General features: G+C 39.0%; 1 protein-coding gene across 16 annotated transcripts in view; it reads left to right on the top strand.

Annotated features, from left to right (window-relative positions):
• Positions 1-10,064: 10,064 nt before the first annotated feature.
• Positions 10,065-23,754, top strand: part of EYA4 (EYA transcriptional coactivator and phosphatase 4) — a 231,140-nt gene continuing 217,450 nt past the window's right edge. For 15 of the 16 annotated variants that reach the window (XM_039531079.1, XM_039531077.1, XM_039531078.1 and 12 more), the window contains exon 1: positions 10,065-10,613. The gene's annotated coding sequence lies outside the window, so the exon portion shown is untranslated. Of the gene's footprint in view, positions 10,614-11,168; positions 11,209-23,754 lie in introns of those variants that run through there. The other variant, XM_039531062.1, reaches the window with a different exon arrangement.

The following is a 23,754-nucleotide window of genomic DNA, read 5'->3' as shown; positions in this document are numbered from 1 at the left end:
TTTAAACTTGTTTGATTTTAGTCTTTGCATTTTTGTTATAAACTTGTAAGTGACAAATTCTCTTAATTTCAACGAAAGAAAAACATCTTTTTGGAGGGATATGAAACTTTATAAAACCCAAAATATATTCTGTCCTGACACCGTGCATGGAGAATAAACATTTTTTTGTTGAAAGACAAAAGCAAAGACTGTGGTGCCAAGAGGAAATGATCTCTCAGAAAGGAAATGATAGGTTGAATAGCTTTAGTTGTACATTCACCTCTGGGATCTTGGTTTAAAGCCATCTCTGCTGTCCTTCAGAAAATGAAGTAAAGGAATTCATTGAGGCTATAAAGTACCATGGGGCGGGCCATGTTATTCATACAAATGTAAAAGGGTAACTGGCCACATCAAAAATTAGATAAAACTAGCAACTTTGACTGCATGCTTTCTAAATGTTGCTTAGTTTACAACCCTATTGTCCCTCTGCAAATTTGTGTACACAGATTCAATCCCTTACCTCTCTCTACAAGTGCAAAGTTTCAAAAAGTTCAATGAATAGAAGACTATTGGGGGCAGACTTAGGGTGACCAGACAGCAAATGTGAAAAATCTGGACAGGAGGTGGAGAGTAATAGGAGCCTATATAAGTAAAAGACCCAAAAATTGGGACTGTCCCTATAATATTGGAACATCTGGTCACCGTAGGCGGACTAGATCTGGACGAAGAGAAGAAATCTGGAGATAAATGTGAGAAGGGAGGGACAGGCAGTAGAAACAGAAGTGAAACTGTTTGAGCAGCATATTCCAGAAGTCTTGAGGTCTTTTTGAGTGTAGCCTTCATTAATTTGAGATCTACCATATCATTCTTTCACTAGAAGGGAAAACCTATAATGGCAGTAGGCCATAAAAGAGACCCAGTTTGGGAATAAGAACTATTCAAGAAATATATGTTTGATGATGATGTTTTAAAGAAAGTCACACCAGTGAACTGGTGGAAGTCACTTAAGTACTTGGATTCAGAGGTTGTTGAAGTGATAATCTCACTTTTACCAGCAGTACCTTCTTCTGCTGGTGTAGAAAGAATATTTTCTTCCGTTGGACTAATTCATTCCAAATTGAGAAATCATTTGGGACCTGAAAAAGAAGGAAAGCTTGTTTTTCTTCTCCAGATTATAAACAAACATGAAAATGAAGGTGAAGACGACTGAGTTAGCTGCAGAAGCCAATATTTGTACGTTTCTCATGTTGACCTGGCTGACATAGTCAATTTAATTTTTGATTGTTTTAAAATATTTCATTTAACTATTTTAGTTAAAAACAATTTTAACAAAAACCAATTTGATTTAAAAAAACTTGAATGTTTAACTTAATTAAAAAATTCATATGCTTGTTTTGTTAAAATATTATATGTTTGCTATTGAAGAAAAAAATCCAGACTACATAACGTTGTTGTTTTAGTTAAATAAAACAATTTAAATGTCTGTCTGGTGATGTTCTCCTCCTAATACAGCATGGCAAGAAAATCCTCCACCTCCCAATGACTTCATAAATATCTGCTTCTATTACCTTTGGTAAATGAAATAACCAAACAATCATTCATTTTCTAATATAGCTGCAAAACTAATCTGAAAAGTTTTCAAAATAAATCACTTTAAAAATGAATAGTGTGTACTTTCTAAAAATGAAACCTATATCTATCTCTGAGTTGTGAAGAATATGTATTAAGGTTATAACAACCAACAAGAAGCACTTGCATGTAGAAATTCATGATTAAATTGAGTCTTCCTGACTAGTGATTTAAATCATGATTTAAATCAAATCCACCCTGGTTGTCCATTTAGAAAATACAATCCATGAGGAAAAATAGAGCTCCAATCCTGATCGGGCCTTTGAATGTTCCCACAGTACAAATATATTATGATTAATAAATACAAAGTGTAATAATAAAAATAATACAAAGGGTCTGGGCACTTCTAAAAAGTGTAGAAGCTGTGAAATGCCATGGTATTCTGTTGATTACCCTTTTGGAATACGGTTATTACTTTGAAACAACAATAGGACAGTTGTAGTTTTGGGCTTTGTCTGTTGTGATGGATGTTTTTAGTTTTCAAAACTTAAAGCATTATTTAATATTAAATTTGCCCTCAGAATTACATAACGGCTATATATAAAATATATCTATACAACTGATTTTCAAATGGCTTGAAAGTAATTTAAACAGTTAACTTCCAGCTGACACCTATGATTCTCAGGTTGGAATCCTCAGAAAGGCTGACATCTGAAATGTAGAGTGAAAGCTATGTGAGAGCAAGTACCTTTTAAACAACTAGAGGACTTTACAATAACCTCTCAAATGGACTGATAGCTGGCCTTTATTGCCTGCAATGCTTTCTGCATGTCATCAAACTGTAAATGCTGAAAATAAGCTATTAGCTTGAATTCCCTTTTTTGGAGCTACAACATACAAGGTCAGAAATGATGCATTATTTTTAAAAAGTCTTTGAATAGTACACTTAAGAGAGGGAAAAGGAACTTTCACTATGAAATAAAACAGGTTTTCTGAAAACAATCATTTTGACATCATTTTTTGGAATATCTTTATTTTTCATTTTATAGGTTTCAAATGTAGTGATTACGTTTCTGTGTTTCCTGCTTCCATTGCACACCACCTGCTAAAAATGACTGAAATTGGCTTCATTTAAATCTTTATTAATATTAGGAGAATAGAATTCCACCAGCATTTCTGGAAGGAAAGAACATAGTTACACTAAATAATAAGAGTAAGATATACTGTCCTTTGTAACAGAAACAGTGACATATTTTAAGCATTAAAAATGTACTTGACATTTTTTACTTTTATAAAAATGTGAATCAGCTCCTGGTGGCTAGACCAATTCTTCTTTCCTGAATATGTTACTATATTGTAATGGAAGTCATAGAGATTACATGATATTACGTTGTAGTAAAAAGATTCTTGGCATGAATTTACATTTGTGATTATGGCATAATGAGCTCAATCACACTAGGAACGAAATCAATGATTGTTTTGCCATTGACTTCACTGGAAGCAGCATCAAGCTTGATGATGGACTAATAAACATGAATGTTAGTTATGAAGTTCATCCCAGATAAGTGCTCATAAAATCATTATACCACACTATAATGTATTTTGTTTATGCCACATACATGACAGAAAAAACTATTTTGATAATGTTAAAAATATGTATTTGTACTATGTTTCATATCCCTCAGAAGTTTGGAATGCTTTAAGTAGTTTTGGTGGAGATATGAGTAGTGGAAAGAGATCAACAGCTGATAAATTGGAGGTAAGGTTGCAAATGACTATGGATAAGTTAAGGCAAAAAGCTTTAAAATAACATTGAACATTTTCAGAAAGAATCATTAACGTTTCAAGGAACTGTTAGTTCAGGTAAAACTGCTTACAAAATTGAACATGGGAAAGTATGAAAAGTTGCACTGGATGGATGACAACAGTTTAATGAAACGGATTAAGATGTTCCCAGTTTCATAAATCAGCAAAAGTACTTATCATTATTTTAATCTGTGTATCGTATCTACATTTATGAACCTAAAAACATGGCATCTACTACCATACCCCATAATAAAGGCTGTCCAGCCTACCCCCAAATCTGAGGAGTCCTGGAGGATCTGCAGGAAATCCTGTGCCAAAACATCAGCTCTGGCCCTGACAGCCCTTCCCAGTCCAACAACCCCACCTTTTCTAGTACCAGGATTGAACTGGAACTGTATTAAGAAAGACTCGCACTGGCCACAGCTGCCCTCTGGTTCTCTGAAGGTAGTCTACAGAAAAGATAATATGACCTAGGATGGGTTACCTTTTCTACTCCTTCCTCCAAGACCATGCAGACCTCTGTACTGTGGAACAACCTCAGTGGGGTCTGAATGAGGCAAAACTCCCATTGACTTCAACTGGACTTTTGTCTGTGCAAGAAATACCAAATTGAACCTGCTACTGGGAAGCATAAAAGCCAATAAAGGACATCCTTGATACAGTATTTGGCACAGTACGTTGGACATACTTTTACAATGAAGTGTTAAATCTAGTCGCTCAAAATAAACTTGCCACTTATTAGAAGTGCTCTAATATTTGCAGCCATAAAGCTTTATGTTCAAGGATGTAATATTTTTCATATTTGTTTGAATTTTTAAAAAATAACATTTGACATTAAGATATACTTGAAAAGTGATGCTAAAAAACAGTGTTATGTAATGCATGTAAAGGCACAGTTAGCACTTCAAGTTTACAATGACTAGCCAGTCGTAACCTGCTGCTGAACCTGCAGCTGAACTCTATATGTAGAATTACTGAAGAGGGTGGGTCGCTTTCTTTTTATACCTGAAATCTGATAACCATGGTAAAAGAACCCCCATTCATTCTTTCTTTGTACGATTGTAAAGCTATGAAGTACCAATAATAACCTTAAGTATACAGATCAGCAAACTCTGCCTAATGAGCTTGCTTTTGGATTTGAGATTTGAACCTGAAAATGTAAGAAACTAGATTCTGATATTGTTGTTATAGAGCAAATTAGGAACAGATACATAAAAATGTGTTTGTACAGTGCATAGCACAATGGAACCATCATCTCTGTTGGTTCTCTAGGCCCAATAATAATAGTAGTAATAGTTAATATGAATTGCCAAAATTAGTATTTTGTCTCAATTGTCAGATTTTTCCTCAGAAAACATAAATATAATCCCCTTGCCTAAAAGAGCTTCTTTTACAATGATGCAGTGTAATTAAATTAATTTCACGTTAGAATTGTTTACAATAATTTAAAAGTGCATATTATTTTTAATAACATATGTAAACAGGCATATTATCTGGAGCCATGCCATTTAAGGCTGTAATCTCATTAGATTTCGCAAGCTAAGTAGGGTTGGGCCTACAGTACTTGCATGGAAGACCTCCAAGAAAAGTCCAAGTTATTGTATGAACTGGTATTTGTGAATCAGTAGGCAACATTCTTCCACTGACTCTGAAATGAAATGGTGCCGCAGCTTGGTGTGAATAATCATAATGCTGTCTTTCAGATAAGAGGTAAAACTAAGATTATGACCACTTATGGTCATTAAAGAGCCTATGGCACTTTTTGCAAGTATAGGAGTGCCTGTCCTGGCCAAATACCAACCTAGGTAATTACATCCTGCCTACTTACATTCCCCTGTTGCTTTAATTGGATACGGTATTATTTTTCTATTCTTCTGTAAAAATGGATTCCATGGCCCCTCCTTGAGCTGCCCTTGGCCTACTTCTTTCATGATCTCATGCATTAGCCTATGTTGGGCCAGCACAGGAACTCACTCGGTGTTGCACAGGCAGCCACGTAGCTCCTTTGTGGGATTCAAGTGACATGGAGGATATTGTGCTTGTTCTTTGCACTAGGTATCTGATCCAAAGCTTGTGGAAATCAAGGGGAGTCTTTCCATTGATTTCAATGGGATTTGAATAAGCCCCTAGATCTGAACTGTGTCCTCCATCAATTAAAATTGTTGTTCAAAGTCATCTGTGGCACACATACATAGTTATAATAATTAATTTCATTATTCTGTCAAAGACCTCTTAATAAACAATATTTGTTTCGTTATGAAAACAATTCCCTTGGGGCTACATTTAGCACTCCTGAATGTGTCAAAACTCTCATTGTCTTTGGGCTTGTCTACATGAACATTTAGTTTTCTGCAAGCTGGGGTATAAATCACCCTTCCACTAGCCTGCTGCGCACTAAGTGTCCTTGTGGACCCTGCTGTTGTGCACTAGCAGTTTCTCAGTGCACTTGAATCAGGAACAAAGTGCACAAAGGAACTGTTAGTGAGAGTCAGCAGGGTCCACACTCCATGTGTGGCAAGCAAATGTGAGATAGATTCATATTCCAGATTGCCGCAAACTAAATATTGATGTAGATAAGCCCATCCGCTCACATGGAAGTCAGTAGTAAAACATCAATATTCTTCAGCAAGGGCAGGATCAGGCCACTCAGGGAATATTTACACTGCAATAAAACACCTGTGGCTGGCCCAGGTCAGCTGACTCAGGCTCATGGGTCTCGGGCTGCGGGGTTATAAAACTGAAATGCAGGCGTTTGTGCTCTGGCTGGAGCTGGGGTTCTGGGACCCTCTCCCCTTGCAGGGTCTCTGAGCCCATGTTCCAGCCCAAGTACAAACATCTACACTGCAATTTTGTAGCCTGATCCCCACGAGTTCGAGTCATCTGATCCAGACCAGCCACGGGTGTTTTATTGCAGTGTAGACATACCCTTAGTGGGAGATTTGGCAGAGTAATGAATGAGCCAGGAATACATAATGGGGGGAAGCAGCAAAGAATCCTGTGGCACCTTATAGACTAACAGACATTTTGCAGCATGAGCTTTCGTGGGTGAATACCCACTTCTTCGGATGCAAGCAGCATCCGAAGAAGTGGGTATTCACCCACGAAAGCTCATGCTGCAAAATGTCTGTTAGTCTATAAGGTGCCACAGGATTCTTTGCTGCTTCTACAGAACCAGACTAACACGGCTACCCCTCTGATACTTGACATAATGGGGGGAGTTTTTTCCTCCTCAATTTGAAACGTGTGAAAAACATAACTAATGCATACTGCATTGAACAAAGAACATGCATATTCTTTTAAATCACTTACAGCATACTTTTTTTTTATAGAGGGTGAACAGATGGTTAAAAGCTTGCTTGAAAGTGATGTGCCCATTAAAACAACCCATGTTTCTATGTGATTGTTCACTGTAACAGGGATTTGCTTCACTGAAGTAAATTGGAAGGAAACCAGACTTCAGAAGACCTTCATTACAGGAATCAACTACTTTGTAGTAAAATGTACTGCTGTTCACAATCTAATAGAAACAAATTAGTTAGCAACACTTTTTCTTATAAAAGTAGTCTGTTAATAGGATGGGTACTGCGATCACTAATTTAATTCTGCATCACGGTTGTCAATTTTAATTATTTTCTGCAAATCTGATTTTTCCTTTGCTCCAGTTATCCTCTAAACTTTCATGTTCAAAATTCACTTGATTTTTCTGGCGTGTTTCTACGCTGTGTTGATTTAATGTGTTTTTTGGGGGGGGGGCGGGGTGAGAGAAGAGATTAAAATGTTTTTCTTGTTGAATTTTTGAAGGTCAAAGAGTTTTCCAAGGCTGCTTCACTCTCTGAGTGGCAAGTCTCTGAAGACACCAAATATTGAGTTTTTATTAACTTGTTTTCATGAGGAAAGAATTCACTAAGGGAGTTACTACTAAACCTGTGCATTGCATAGCTCACATACAAACAATTGCACTAACATGGACATCTTCCTACCAAATTATTTTAGAGGTAAGATGACTTAGGTCCAAATTTTCAAAAATAGGTGCCCAAATTAGGCTCCTAAATCCATCAGGCATCAAAATAAGAGACCTGATTTTCAAAAACACTGAACACTCCACAGCTTCCATTGAAGTCAATGAGTTACATGACATAAGGACTGAAAAACTACAAATCTGTTCAAGTTTTGTTCCCATCTACCTCCTACTTGCGTTATATCCAGTGGCATCATTAATAAGCAAAATGGTTTGCTCCTTCAGCACGGCATGAGTTTTCATTGAAAATATTTTCCCTTTGCAGTAAATTGGTTTTGCCATTCCCCCTATGACATATAAATAACTGAAAAGTTTTAAAAGTAATTATCAAGGACTAGATGGTCTCAGAATTGCCAACACACATTCTTCAAAAATCATAAGTCAGGGCCCTCAAAGTCATGAGATTGGTTTATAAATCATGACTTTAAAATATGTTTAGGGTTCTTTATTTACCTTCTGTTTTATGAGCCTTTTTAGGTTCATGTTTTCAATATGTTCTTCATAAGATAGGGGCTAGAACCTTTTTAAACAATGAAAACTGAGACTTGTCATGTACGAGCACTATTGTAAATGCTGGCGCTCAGAGGTAAAACAAAAATATCATCAGACTCACTATAAAACTGCAAGAGTAGGTGAGGAAGAGGGTGGGAGGGTGCAATGAGTCGTCTGCTCTCCTCCTCCTCCTCGTGTGCAGGGAGTGGTACAGTAACTCCTCACTTAAAGTCGTCCCGGTTAACATTGTTACGTTGCTGATCAATTAGGGAACATGCTTGTTTAAAGTTGTGTAATGCTCCCTTCTAACGTCGTTTGGCAGCCACCTGCTTTGTCCACTGCTTGCAGGAAGAGCAGCCCATTGCAGCTAGCTGGTGGGGGCTTGGAACCAGGGTGGACCAGCAACCCCGTATCAGCTCCCCCTAACAGCTCCCTGCTCCCCTAAGTTCCCTGTGCAGCAGCTGCCTGCCGTCTGTGTCCCTCCTGCCACTGCCATGTGCTGGTCCTGCCCTCTGCCTTGGAGCTGTTCCCCAAGACTCCTACTTGCTGTGCGGGGGGGGGGGAAGGGAAGGAAGAGGGGGGGAATAATGTCAGGGTGTCCCCCTCCCTTCTGCTCCTGCACCCTGCTTACCCCATCTTCCATAGAGCAGGGGGGACACACCAGGGCTCAAGATGGCTCAGCAAGCTGATCTAATTAACAAGGCAGTGTACTTAAGGGAAATGTGAATATCTCCCTGCATTCCTGCTGCCTTGTGTAGAGAGAGAGAGAGAGTTAACCCTTGAGGGCTCAGCCAATTGCTAGATCATCATTTAACAGTAAGGAAATATCCCACCCTCTGACTCCTCCACCTCAACCAAGCTTCACAATCATCATCACTGTGTACCAGTATTAAAGTGTTTGTTTAAAACTTATTGTGTGTATATATAAAATAGTCTTTTGTCTGGTGAAAAAAAATCCCTGGAACCTAACCCCCTCATTTACATTAATTCTTATGGGGAAATTGGATTCGCTTAACATTATTTTATTTAACATCACATTTTTCAGGAACATAACGACAACGTTAAGTGAAGAGTTACTGTACTAAACACAGTCCTTCAACTCCCAGCACAAAAGGACCAGGTAAACTTTGCCTCACAATGCACCGGGCAAGGGCCCCCTTCCACACTGGCCAGGCAGAAAGAAGAGAGACAACTGCCAACTCTAAAAGGGTATAGTGGCAGGTGCTGTTGCATGTTCTCTCAGTGCTCCCCATGTGCATTTGCACATCTCTGCTGTAGCCTCCCCAAAAGTACAGAGACTGAGTTAGAGCCTTCCTTTTTTAGAACAACCAGAGAAGAAAACAGATTACAAAGCAAGGGCCAGCTTGTGGTATCTGTATTCGTATTGGGTATATTACCTTACCGGTATATTATCTTACCAGAGGCTGGATTGTGACCTGTTCTGTGCATCAGCTGTGCAAAGGAGTTGAGGATGTTTAAGATGCTCCCTTATTGTCTTGCACTCTACCACTACTTCCTGTGTACAGGGGACTGCAGGCGCTGCACAGGTAGTTGGGGGAGGGGGAGAGGAGAGAGTGTGTTGAGGCTGCTTCTCCAACACACCCAGCAACGTGGGGCTCCCCCCCCCAGTAACTTAGGGAGCTTATGCTGCATCCTAAAATAGTGTATGGCCTGGGTGGAGTAGTAGGGAGACTATAACTGAATTGGGGCAGTGCAAGGGCTTGCTGACTGTGGGGCAGATGATCACAAGTTACCTAGCCCCGTGTAAGTGGTGCCATTGATGTCAGGGAGCAAGGCACTACTCAACCCGAGTAAATGTGGCATGAGGGGGAGAGAAAGAGAGAGGGTTTGTAAATATGAACAAATGCAGCCCCCAGGTGCGTAATGGCTCGGTAGCTAACCCTTGCAATCCTTGCTCAGGCCGAGCGGCCACTGGAGTTAATGGGAGAGTGAGGGCTGCAGGCCTGAGCCGCGGGGAAGAGGCAAGGTCCCGCGGGGGAGGGGGAGTTTTGGTTAAGCCTTGACACCTGGGAGACGGGTGCTCTCCTCTCGCCCGGCGGGCACAGGGACAGCGGTGACGGCAGGAGCGGCGGAGGGGTCCGGGTGCGACCCAGCGCCCGGGGGGCGCTGCTGGGGCAGCAGCACGTGGGCGCGCCGCGCCGGGGCGAGAGGGGGGTGGGAAGCGCAGGAGCAAGCCCCGCTTTGCACCCTGCCCGGTAAGCGCACCGGATACCCACGCGAGAAAACAACCAATGGCAACGTGCAGCTCCCGGGGCTGCAGTAAACACGGTCACAGGCTCAGCCCCCCGGCCCCGTGCTGCTGCTGCTGCTGCACCCTTGGCCCGGCCGCCTGCAACCTCCCTGCACAAGTGCAAAGCAGCGCCCGGGGCGGGGTTGTATCGCGTGCTCCCCTCCCGCTTTGGGAAGCCAGCACCCCACTGGGGTTCCTCTTTGTGAAGTAGTTTTCTCGCTGTGTGTGTGTGTGAGGGAGAAACCAGTTGCACGCCCTAAAGTGAGGAGAGTGGTTGCTTTCCCCCTTGCCAGCCCCCCTCCTCCCCCTCAGTCCCGTTTGCTCTCGGTTGCGGTGTGTGGCGAAGGAGAGGGGGGGGGGGAAGAGCCGTGGAGGGGGATGTCCTGTTGTTTTGCCGGAGGAGCAGCGCAAAAGGGGAACCTCGCCTTGAAGAAGGGGCGAGAATCCACCCGGGAGCAGCCCGACCAGCAAGGTAGCGGCGTGTCCCCGCACCAGAAGGTGAGTCCCGCTGCTCCGCTCCCCTTCCCACGTCGCCCCCTGTGTGCGCGCCCGGCCGCCTGCCCAATCGGGGTTAGGGCTGAGCCTTGTTTGCTTCTTTTTGAAGCGGCTGCCGTGAGACGCGGCAGAGCTCGCTGGGAGCAGCGGCTGATGGCTCTGAGCCCTGCTGGGCACCGAGAGCGGGGCTTGTCCAGACCCAAGCGAGTAGCCCCCTCTCCCTGTGCGGGGGGCGAGATCCTCGCGCCTTGGGCCGGGCTTTCCTGCCCCGTTCCAGGTGAGCGGGGCTCGCGTGTCGCCCCCACCCTTTGAGCTGCTCTCCCCGGAGCTGGCTGAGCCGCGAGCCGTGCGGGTGTTGTCCCGTTCCGATGCAGTTCGCTAGCCCTGGGCTCTGTAGCTGTGATGCTGGCGTGAGTGTCTAGAAGGAAACTCACCAGCCTTTTCTTGTCACCCCCTTAGTGCCGCTTTGCAGGCGATTTTATTTTCTCGTTCAAGGAACGTCCTCCCCTCCTTGAGGAAGTTTTGTGCTTAGTAGTCAGTGAGACATACTCGGCCGAGTTTGTGTGTCATCGCTGCTAGGGCAGGAAATGCAGAAGAGGTGGGCAGAGACTGAAATGCAACGAGTTTTCTGGAGGTTTGTTGTGGTAACTTGACTAGCGAATCCTGCCAGCAACCTGAACATGCAGCATGAGTTTCAAACTTTGGGGGGAAGGGGGGAGTTTCCTTAATTTATGGCAGCGTTTGTAAGAATATGCTTAGCTTTCAGCACTGTAAAAACGCAGATGGTTCAATCGGGTCCAGAAAATATGCCCTTTTGTTCAGTTGTACATCCTATGGCATGCAACTTCCAAACTCCCTCCTGCCCCCCAGACTCTGACAGTATTTAAACCGACTTTCCTTTCTTAATAAAGAACGTTTACCGTTTGCAGCCATTAGAAAATATCTGCTATGGGGCCGGCTCGTTTCACACTGGCAATAAAATAAGGAAAATATCTTAATTTCTGCAGCCTCTTTCGCAGTCTTCGGAGGGAGTGGGGACCCAGGGATCTCTTGTTTTTGTTTCTCTCCCATTTTCTTTCTCTAGGGGAATATTTATATATCAATGAAATATTGGTTTTCTTATGGTTTAAAGCCAGACACAACCGTGTTTTCTTTCTTCCTGTTCCCTCTAACTCTCCACTGTACGAAGACACAGGAATAGTAGCCCTAACCTAGTAGGGTCTAGTTGTTCCGCCTAGGTGCATCAGCACCGCATGCGGGGGCTTGTGTTTTGGTTTGAAAGCACTTCCACGTGGAGGAGAGTCTCAGTGTTTGTACTTAATCTGAGGCGGTAACAGGATTCTCCGCGTTTAAACCCAATGGGCTGTTGGCCATTAATTTGCCTCTCTGGCTGTCATTACGGACGCTTCCAAAATCTGATACCTAAGAAAAACTGCAGGTTAGATTTCACATTACGGACTCGTAGTTAAGTTTTGTTTCTCCTACCCTCTGTCTTTTTTGGCGCGGCACATAGCATCCACTTAATCAATAGGGAGGAATATTAGCGGGGTATGGCAATTAATCCCAAAGTCGCCTTGACTGTTTATTTTGAAGCAAAGGCGACTGTTTGCAGTGCTTATGTTTGTGTCCACTGCGGTGTCATGCAGTGTAGGGGGTTAGGTGACAGCCAATCTTAAGCATTTTTAACAGAAGTGAAAGAGATCCCAGGATAGAGTCGCTGCCAGTCAGTAACTGGCATCTAAAGTTTCATTTACGTTTATGAAACTGACTACTATTAAAAACCAAGTAGATACATTGTTGTTTTTTCCGTAATCCTGTGAGCAAGATTCAAAGGAAAGCACAAGGAGATACATTTTTGTGTGTGTGTCTAGTAATAGATATTTTGCATTACATAGATCCGATTTAGGTAGGAATATCTGAAAAAACAGAGAGCATTTTAGGTCATTCGAATTTAAACATTTTAAATAATGAAATTGTTTTGCATTGAAATCCATATAGATTTTAATTTAAGGTCTGATTTGCACGTATAAAATAGTAGAAGCAGTAATATATGCAGACTAATTAAAATATATTTAACATAAGCAATAGACAATTCAGAATTACATTGAAATTTACTGAGAAGTATATTTTCACCATATACAGTTATAAATGAAACATTTTTATCTGATTTCTGTTCTCAATTTGATGCGATCTTTCACTATATTATATATATATCTTTTTATGTATTAAAGATTTGGATATAGCATAATTTCAGTTTCCAAATACAAGTTAATAGTGTTTTGTTGTACAATATGTTCAACATTTTTCTTTGCTTTCTTAACACAACTCATCACTTCTTAGTGACCATGTAAATCAAAATCTTAAAATCACTGTAGTCTTTCCACTTTTTCCCCCTGCAGTGCACCCATACAATGCTGCAGAATGTAGATCTTCACATACCTAAAACTTATGTTGTACTATAAATGATATCAAATAAGTGGAAATACAAATGGACACCTTCCCCTCCCCCCTTCTTCCAGTACATTTTAATGTTTAATGTTATCTGGGCTAGATCTAAAACAAACAAATTTAGAAAAAAATATTTCCTGTTTTGTTTCCTGAATGCTGGCATTCATATTACCAACTGTTTTTAATTAATTGTAGTATCTTAAAAGTAAAATACAAGGTGAAAATGTCAAATAGTTATTTGTTCAAATGGTACGCGCACAGTTATAAAAATAAATGTTAAAATGTGTCTTTTGGATTGTTAAATTATACTATTATACATTCAGTTGAATATATAATATAATAGAGGACTATTTTATTACTATTCTTCTATTACTATTCTTCTATTTTATTACTATTATTCTATTACTATTCTTCTGCAATAGAAATTTATTCTGATATTAGTGACTGAGAGATCATGGACAAAATTATAGATCAGGTTCCCACTATCACTGAGTTCCTGTGTTACTCATACTACATAAAATGTATTGTGCATGACCATTTGAAATACAGAAAGACAATGTCCTATTGCATATTTTCAGCCTCTGATTCAAGCTTTGAAAGCTACTGTTAAGTTGTTTGGCCCTTGTGTACCTTAGTTTTACTTTACAGTATTATAATAAATAACTTTATGTATCAGAATTCGGTTGAAAATGGGCAAAAATAATTATGCACTTTTGATAAGAGTTGATTATATTGAACAATATTCGTTCTGTTTTTCAGGTAATGTAAACTACTTTTTTCTGTTTAATATGAAATTCAGTCCAGGAATTTCCTCCCTCCTTCCCACCCCCCCTGCAAAAAATATACCTGTCAAGTGCTGTAGAAAGCAAATACTAATTATTTATGTGTTATCTTTTTCTGTTTTGAAAGTGAGGATTTTATGAACTCTGGGTAAAACGAGTCTCCCTTTTTATAAAGGATAGTTTATTCAGCGTAGTTCTACATTGCAGCTGCTGATCATATTTCATAGAGCTGTTAAAGCACTTAAAACCTAAAATTAGGTACTGTCTGGTAGTAAATATTTCAAATCACTCCTGAAAGAAATAAATAGAAAAGTGTGCTTTCAAAATATGACATTTTTAAGTCTGTAATCTTACAAAAGCAATCATGCTTTGGTTTTATTAAAAATAATTTGCTTACAACTTAAACTATACACAAAATGTGTTTTTAATTTTTTTGATCTCTTCTGAACTATCACCATATAGAGAATCTTAAACTAATTGTGTATGAGACCATAATTAGGTATTTTGTTACAGCAGACAATGCTTGAACCAAATGTACCAACAAATTAATTTCTAACATACCTGTATCTCCACATATTATTTCTTACTGGGCTTAGAAGTGAAATGTATATTCAGTTGCTTGTTGACATGAAAGTTTATGTAGGACATTTAATAACAGAAAGTATAAAACTTACTTTTTTTTATCCAGACCTGTGATCAGCTGTTTTTCAATTCTTATATTTTTCTTTTGTTTTATAGTAGTTATTTTGTTTTCAGTTTGGAACATGGAGCCAAGCTCACCTTTCCATTCATAATAATATAGTTTGGATTTTCAAAAAGAATGTAACCCAGACAGAAAAAGTGAATGATTTGCAGATAGTTGTCAAGTGTTTTTAAAGCTTTATAAAAGCCTAGCAATAAACCAGGTTTAGTAGCATCATCACATGTACTAAAATGCCTTATGATGATACCCTAGGTTTTACTGCGTAGTTTAATGTTCCCTGTGATTTCTGGCCATCTCAGAGTACACGTTTATTGTGATTGCAGAAACAGTTTATTTAAATTAATAAATGGTTTAAAAATTGGGCAACAGAAAAGCAGCTCGGATACCATGTGAATTAAAGATAATGTTTAACATTTTGATTGTTGTTTCAAAAGTTTGTAAGTAAATGTGAAAAATGTAATATTAAAAGCAGTTTCATGATAGGCATTTTTCTTTTTTAGTTTTAGATATTGTATAAATGTGAGTCCAACTGTAACCTTTCCTGTCATTGAAAAGCGCTAATTGATCTTGCGAGCCCTGACATAATAATATAGTTTGATATTTGAAACCATTCAGCTTTGGCATGGCCCTTTAATCACCCCTGAGATTTCAGGACATGGTTCTGCTGAAGACAAAACTATTACCCTTTTTTGAAATCAAATAAAACTGGTTTTTAAAACTAAACTTTGTATGTGTTTTCTTCCTTTTGAAGTCAGTGGGAGTTTTGTGTGCCTAAACTCTGAACCTGACTGTTTAATTAGACTTTATAGTCAGCAGTTAAAAATACTGTTACTTGTATTTACATGTATTTTATAATGGTGGCATTTTAGATATTAATATATAGAGATAGGTTGTTGGGTTTTTTTGTGCAAGAGATTTTTGGCCAAGTCCCTACTTCTGTTTGAATATCAAATTAAATCAGGAGTGCTTAAAGAAACCTGGGTCCATTTTACCTATAACAATGTGAAAGCTCAAATGTGAGGAGCACATATCTGGTGAGTATAAAATTCATTTTATTTGGAAAGCAAGTTTATTTAATATTTGCATTTTGAGTCCATATTACAAATTCTTTTTGGCAATATTACAACCTACTTGGGACACCCACAGGAGTGGCCTCAGTATAAAATAGCTATTAGACTCAAAACCTGAGAACTGTACTGGGCACATGTTCTACCTTTTGCTTCAATATTAAACGTTTTATGTTTTTTCTTAATCCTGTATTAAAACAGACTGGACATTTCTGCACAATCTCGTCACAGAGCGTTCATGCTGACAGGTTTATATATACCACTTGTCACATTTTTCAGCAAAATGGCCACTGCTAATGGCAGGCTCAAAATGCCAAGTATAAGCACTTCATTTTCAAACTTGTCACAGTGTTGTATGGCAAGAAATGATTCCCATAAGAGCTTTCAGTGCTGTGCTGAGCAAGGTCAGTGCAGTTTTTTCCGTTTATATTCGTACTCCTTAGAAAAAGGGGGAAAATCTTTGTGATTTCATACTGGGCAGCTGTTGCTAGAAGTACAGTAGAATGAGTAAGTTTATGGGAAAATGTTTAATTGGTGATTGTGTGTTACTTGAACATCACTTCTTGAGCAATTTATCTGTACAACAATGGAAGAGTGCTGTAGCTCTGTTTTGATTTCCTTATACTGTGGCCAGAGTATACATTTTTGTAATTTGTCTCCTCCGTTCATTATAAAGACCTTTCATAGACACTGTCTCCCACAAAATACCTGCAGATAGGAGTAATTTCATACTTTGGTAGCTCTCAACTTTTTTACTTGAAGGTGAATATGTTTTTAATTAATTTGACAATGTAATATTCATAGTGTTACACTCTGATGCTAACCCGAGATGACCTACTTACGTTGACATTGCCAGCAATGTAAAGAATTACTGCTGCCTTTTTTTTAAATTGGGTTGAAGCAGAGTAAGTATTCTGCTACTGACACATCTATAATTAAACCACAAAAATCTGCATCGACATATCAGTAAGGGTCTGATTGAGACAACAAAAGAATAGAAATACAGAGTTAAGCTTGAAACTTCGAACAGAATTCTGCTGGTTATATGCATATAACTCTATTGAAATCAATGCCTTTGTATGGATGTAACTGGAAACTTGATTTCACTAGATCCTCAGCTGGTGTAAATCAGTATAGCTGTGTTAAAATCAGTGGAGCTATTCAGCTTTATACTAGTTGAGGATCAGACCCTCTATCTTTATCTTTAACCCAGTCTGTTATGCCTCAGATATTGTTGTACACATGTGTAAGGTTACATGCACGGTTTGGAGATTTCTGCAATATCTAGACAGAACAAAGTGAGTTAAAGATAGTTTGAATTTTCTCCTTTTTTGGGCTTTTCAGACTTACGAAGGAATATTTTGTTTTAATAATTTTTTTATAACCGTACTTAAAAGAGCATAAAGGGAGAACTGTGAGCCAACTACATCTCTGGAGCATTGGCTCCATTAAATGTAGTATATCAACTGACTGTTTTCATTTGTTTTAGGTAATTTTCGTGCTCATGAAAGTGAGCCGTCATAAAACCAAGCATAGTGTAGGTGGGTTATATGCAAATTTCCTTGCCAAGTTCAGTCAGTGCACCTCAGACCCAACCTGCTATTCCAGTTCTGGTCCTCTCAAATGCAGAGAATAATAATTGTGCTAAAAACTATAGTGGTTCTGTGACCTGGATAACTTTTTTTCTAGGTAATTCATTTTCAGTTTTTGCCTAAACCTACAGTAGGTCTCCATAGGTGAAATGTTAAGGTGGTAATCCATTCTACTGCCTATATTAATATTTATTCTACAATGGTGTGATATAAGGAACTGATAGTCTATCATGGTAATCTTGGTTAGTTAATATCTCTTTCACTTCTCAGCCAGATGATTATGTATTCAATTACCATGCCAGGAGTTGGCCTTGTAGCTTCCTCTGCCACTTTAGAGCAATAATATTGTGTGTAACTGCAATGAAAATGGTAATACCCTGCAGATGAGTTTCCAACTGTAGACTCTCCTACTCCATTCTGGTAGCTATTTAGATGGGTATTAGCAGTTAACTTGTTTTCATATCAAATATTTTATACTTAAGGTATGTGCTATTCTCATTTCTCTGGGGGGTAGCTGGTACAGTAATCAAATTTTGGCTTAGGCCACAAGTGAGATTGAACTTGGAATGTTCTACATAATTCCTGATGGATACTTAAAACTACCCTGTGGTTTTTGGCTTATTTAGAAATCTATACTCAAGAAGTCACAATTAGAATAGAGCTCAGAGATGCTTCAGAATCAGGAGTAACCTGCATTGGGAGAGTTCTATATGGCACATTTTGGACGTAACACTTCTGGGAAGTTCTGACAAGATTTTTTTTTTAGGTGACCTTTTAGAGGTAACAGTTCTGGGATTTATCCAATAGTTATGCGGAAATTTAGGTGCAATATGAGATGATGATATACATTTTCCATTTGGGTTCACTTCTGTTTCAAAAATTGTTCTTATGAGGGAAAGACAAAGCATAATTTTATTGTCAGAAAACTTTGTCACCAAAACTTATAGCAACAGCTACTGATAGGGTTCTTTTACTGCTGACCTGTGAAATGAAGTTGAATCATTTCTCAAAAGTGGCTGTTACTTATCCTTTGCCATAGAAAAGTTTTTAATTTATGGCAACTATTTTTACTGTCACAAAGTATTAACTTACACGATATCATATTGCAGGTGTGTTTTGTTTGCAGATAACATGGTACATCACATCATTTGTTCATTTTTTGTTTTTTTTTATGAGAGCAATCAGAAACTTTCTAGTGGAAAAAAACTGTAGATGTCTATCAGATGTATCATTTTATACTATGCCTACAGAAGGCACAAACATGGTATAGTGCATTTTAATATCCAATGCCCAAACTGTTGCCTGACAAATCTAATATGATTATTTGTTTGTGACTTTGTATGCAAGGGTCTTTGAGGACTGACAATTTTTTTTAAACTTACGTTTGACTGATTCTTTTTAATACGCTTACAATATATTGCATAGCAGTGTATCTACTTTTCATAATTACAGCTGCATAGTTAGTGCCCTTCTTTATGGTTTGAAATTCACAAGTGGTGTGGTACATTATCCTAAGGATGTCCATACCACTTAAGTTCTGCATAGGGACTGCTTGAGGGATCTCCTAGGATCAGAGTGTTCAGTAAGGGGTCCAGTATACTGTCTTTATGCTAAAGAAGGGTACTCTGAGCCATGGAGTCAGCATGGAAAACCTTCATTGGAGAGGGGAAGGCCAGAACAAGCCTATTGGATCCTAATTTTCATGGATTCAGTGGCCTCAACATCCCCCAGAAGTGGAGCAGAGGAGTTGTAGCCACTATTTCTGTTCATGTAACAACTAGGGTAAAGGTACTAGCCTTTAGGTGGTGAGTGGATTTCACCTTCATAGAAACTGTTGTTCAGCTACATAGAGCCTGAATATGGTATTTCAGTTTTAAAGGATGGAGTGGATTTTACCCATTGAACCTAAACCAATCTTTATGGGTTTTGTTGGTTTGTTTTTTGTTCTCACAAAGTTGATCTTTGAGTACAGATTTATGCAAAAGCCACATTACACAAATGAGAACCAGGCCCCAAATGTACTTGTGTGTGGAGGGTGTGAGAGAGGGGGGGAGAGAGAAACCTTTTGAAAATCTCCATGTAAATTTAAGTGAAGGCTATTATGCTTTCTGTATCAAAGGTCCATGTGAAAAAAAAGTTCAACATCCAACACTTACTAATTTTTATTAAAAATTCTTACAAATTTCCATTAGTTGAATTAGTTGGCACCCTACCCGTTCTGTTGTTTTTATTCAGATTATTCTTCAATGATTCCAGATTAATTGGCTATTGTAATAGAAATTATAAATAATGATTTCCCTTGTTTTTCCTCAGTTTCTCTAAGAAACAACCTCTGTTCTCCAAGAGTAGTTTAATCAAGAATTACTTATCCGGAGACTGTTTTTGTACACTGTTTTTTTATATTTCTGATTGTTTAATGCTTCATAGAATGGAGCACCTTTATTCCCAGATCTGCTACTTCAGGGATACTGCCAACTTGTACTCTAATACATTTTAAAAAAAAGTTAAAAATAGTTTAGTACCTATAAACCTGAGTCCCCCTTCCAATTTTTGTGGCTTTACAATCACATTTTCCTATATTTCAAAATATTATCTTCTCTGCTGCTCTGTTAAAGACCCACACAAACAACAGTGGAACCTGACTATTTAGGGGAAGAGTGAAACAGACTGTATGCAAAGTGTTGTCAAATGCTCAATGTAAAGAAACTAAAAAGGAAAGCGGAGATTTTTTTGTAAACACTTTAATTTCTAGTGATCTTGGGTGTTACTTGTAACAATAGTTAAAAAATGTTCATGTTCATCCAAGTTGGAAGATATTACTGTTCAATGCCCTATTAATATTGTAGTATATCGCTTGAAACAAATTGAATGTGTTCATAGTATAATAAGTAGACTTGAACATGAATATAATGGTGTTTTTTCCCCCCTTAATTTAGCCATATAAAAGTTTGCTTTTGTTAGATTTCATATCTATGTTTGGGATCCACAACAGTTCCAATATGACATGCTAAGGATTATTATCCTAGAAATAATTACATTATCATTAATATTATGCAATCTGAGTTATACATCTAAAGTACTATTTAAAAAAATAATTTAAAAACTTTGAAAAAATCATAGAGATGTATGATTCTTTTTTTTAAAAAAGTTGATTGTGTTTGTTTAAGTGTACAGGGTATCCAATGGTTATAATGGTTCTTTTCTCAGGGGCCTGTTTAAGAACAAAAAAAATGTTTACCTTATAGTTATTTGTTTTCAGTTATTTTCCACACAAGAATGTAAGTAAAATGCTTCAGAAAGTCACCAAAATGTGTAATTTTGGAAAACAAAACCAAACCATTGACCCACAAGACCAAAAATAACATAAAATGAATATTTCAAATGGAGTTCTTAAAGTCTTCTCTTTTTGCTTCTCTGCATTACTCATTCCTGAAATTCAGCACATGGTTTTTCTGCATCTAGATAGCAAATAAATGTAGTAGAACCTATTATTCATTTGTAAATTAGCTTTTCTTTATTTTTGGGGGGGAGACCAATGGGATTATAGATTAGATTTGGTTACAAGGAGTCTGGAAGAATGCTAGGAAGTAGTCTAGAACTGAGGAGACCTAAATTCAATTCCTTATTCCACCCCAGACTTCCTGTGTGACCTTGGGGAAGTCACTTAGCCTTTCTGTTCCTCACCATTTGTAAAATGGGGATAATAACACTTCCTTATCACAGGGGTTTTGTAAGGATAAACACATTAAAAATTGTGAATCCCTTTGAGATCTACTGATTAAAAGTGCAGCATACGAGCAAGGTATTATAAGAGCTAGGCACTGTACTAACAAAGAACAAAAAATGATCCCTGCCCCAGAGAGCTTACATGTGAAAGCACTGAGGCATTGTTTCACCGAATGTAAACCTCAGACATAGTTTCAATGCTTTGGTAAGATTTCTGAAGAGATTTTTCTACCTTACCAGCATCCTTTTCACCTGTCCTTTGGTACCATAGTCATGGACAGCAAGCCAAAATATATTCTATTGGCATGCATCCTTCCAACATTACATCTCTCCTGTGCTTGTATTACATATGCAACTGATGTATGGACCTCGCTTCTTCACACTCATTGATGACATTGTTACCAATACTGAGTTCGTCTGTTTGCATTCCTATTGTTGCTGCTCTACCAAGTGGCAGCAGATTTCAGAGCCTTGCAGCTCAGTTAAGGTCGGAATCAGTGATACAGAGTATGGATTTTTGTTTAGCTTAATTTGTTTCGTTTCTCTCTATATAGAGATATATCCACACACACACACACGAGTCCTTGAACAAAGTTAGTCACAGACAGAACACAAGAAACCACCTCTTTCAGAAAACTCAGCCCAAACACCAATGCTCAGCTCCTACTATGCACCAGAGCAATGGACTCTAATTAGAGAGATGAAGATGGAGAGCAAACTCTCTGATTTTCAACAGCTTCCCTCCTTCCAAACAAACTGAAGTACAAAATAAACACCACAAGCACAATAAGGCTGAATACTGCTCGCACATTAAGAAAGAACTTGTAAGACTATGTGTAACAATACCATGTAGTTACGCACCTCAACACTATGCTAATAATTAATTTTTTATTTCTGGAGTTTGTGATGTAGAAAAAACCTGGTGGCATGAACTTGATATGTACTTTTATTACCATATTTCATTTTCTAGTAGCAATTCACATGTCTGAAAAGGAAAGATGGAAAAATTAATGGGCAAAAAAAGATTCATGGGACTATTTTTATAGGGAGAAGGCAGGGAACATAGAATACCATACTTACGGGTGTAGCAGGCTTCTCTGTACTTTAACATTCCCGACAGTCTTACTGTAGGAAGTTCCTTTATTTCAAGGTGTAGGGACAACACAGTTACTGGTTTGTTGGCTAGCTGCTAGGCTCCGCCCATGAGAACAACTACCAGGAACCAATAGTAGGGCAGTTCCAGACCTCCATTTACCACAGAGCCTTGAGGACACCATTTTTCTTTAAAATACACTAGAACAATTGTAAATCTTTCCTAACTGGCTTTTTTCCTAATAACTTTTATTTTTACAGTTGGAAATGCCTAATTCTCCCTCGCAGGAGGGTCATTCCTCTGGTGTGTTAGCTAAACTTGCTACCCCATTTCAACATATGTACATGTTCATACACACATACATTCCAGATATTATGTTGTACAGGGACAGGATGACCAAGCAGAGCCCGGGGAAGTGTTCCTCCTGCACTATCTCCCTTCAGCCACTTATCAAGGAGGATATATGCTTATATGCTCATGTACCCAATATAAGTGATCTGTTACTGCCTTTTTGAAGGCATTTATTGATGCAGGAAGAGACTGGGTTTCTCTGTCATTGTGTAGGTCCCACAATGTCTCCTACACTCCTTCCATATATATACTAACAAGGTGGTATGCTTCACTCTGAGGTAGTAGGATCCAGGGGTGCACTCATTGGCGGGAGAGATCTTTTGGTGAATTCCTAGAGTGGTTGCACAAGCTCAAAATAAAGAGGGAAAAACTCCTTTTGATAAGCAATCCCACTTGGACTGAAGGTATCCTAGATGCAGGCAGCCTTTCAAGACTCTGCAGCACATAAATATGAAACAAACTATGTTTTCTCCACTAAGAGTCACTGGACAGATTCAGGGGTTAGCAGGGCTTGCTCAGATGAAATAAGCCCTCCAATAAGTCCTTGGCATGATACGTTTTCCATTCAGTTGCAGATCAAAGTCTAGATAGAGGGAAGAATCTCAACATTTTGCAAGTCATTAGTAGGCAGAGAACTGAGTGTTGGAATTTGTACAAAGAGCTTCACAGAGCTTTCAAACTCTTCCAAGAGAAGATTCCCATCTCCACAAAATTCAAAATATCTAAAATCAGAAAGATGTGAAGGATGCAATATTTCATCCTCTAGGAATGGGAGCAACAGAACAAGTCCTTTAAGAGGAAGAAAGGAAAGGAGAGTATTCTATATTAATCACAGTTCCCAGCACTTGGAAAACATTTAGTAGACTGAATTCCATCAGCTTGAATTCAGGTGGTGAAGTCTGCTTACCCTAAGTAATCCTAGGGTTCTCCTACAAACCTGTTTTCCGCCCTCCGCAGGAATCCTTATCCTTCAAAGGGACATTGAAAATACCACATGAGGTAAATCTCACTGCATTTCCCATGTACTTTCTCTCCATGTACACCTCTACCCCGATATAACGCGGGAGCCAAAAAATCTCACCGCCTTACAGGTGAGACTGTGTTATATCGGGTTTGGTCCAGCTTCCCTGACGGTGATTTAATGGGCCCAGTGCTCCAACCGCTGTGGGGATCCCCGGGCCCTTTAAATCACCGCCGGAGCTCTGGCAGCGGGGCTTGGGTAGGGATTTAAAGGGCCTGGGGCTCCACACGAATTCGGATATGCGGTAAAGCAGCAGGGCTCGGGTGGTGCTTTAAAGGGCCCGGGGCTCCCCGCTGCTTTACCGCGTTATATCCGAATTCATGTTATATTGGGTCGCGTTCTATCGGAATAGAGGGATATT

The sequence above is a fragment of the Mauremys reevesii genome, linkage group 3 (assembly GCF_016161935.1).
Source record: "Mauremys reevesii isolate NIE-2019 linkage group 3, ASM1616193v1, whole genome shotgun sequence".
Taxonomy (NCBI): domain Eukaryota; kingdom Metazoa; phylum Chordata; order Testudines; family Geoemydidae; genus Mauremys; species Mauremys reevesii.
This window is presented reverse-complemented; position numbering and strand designations above follow the sequence as displayed.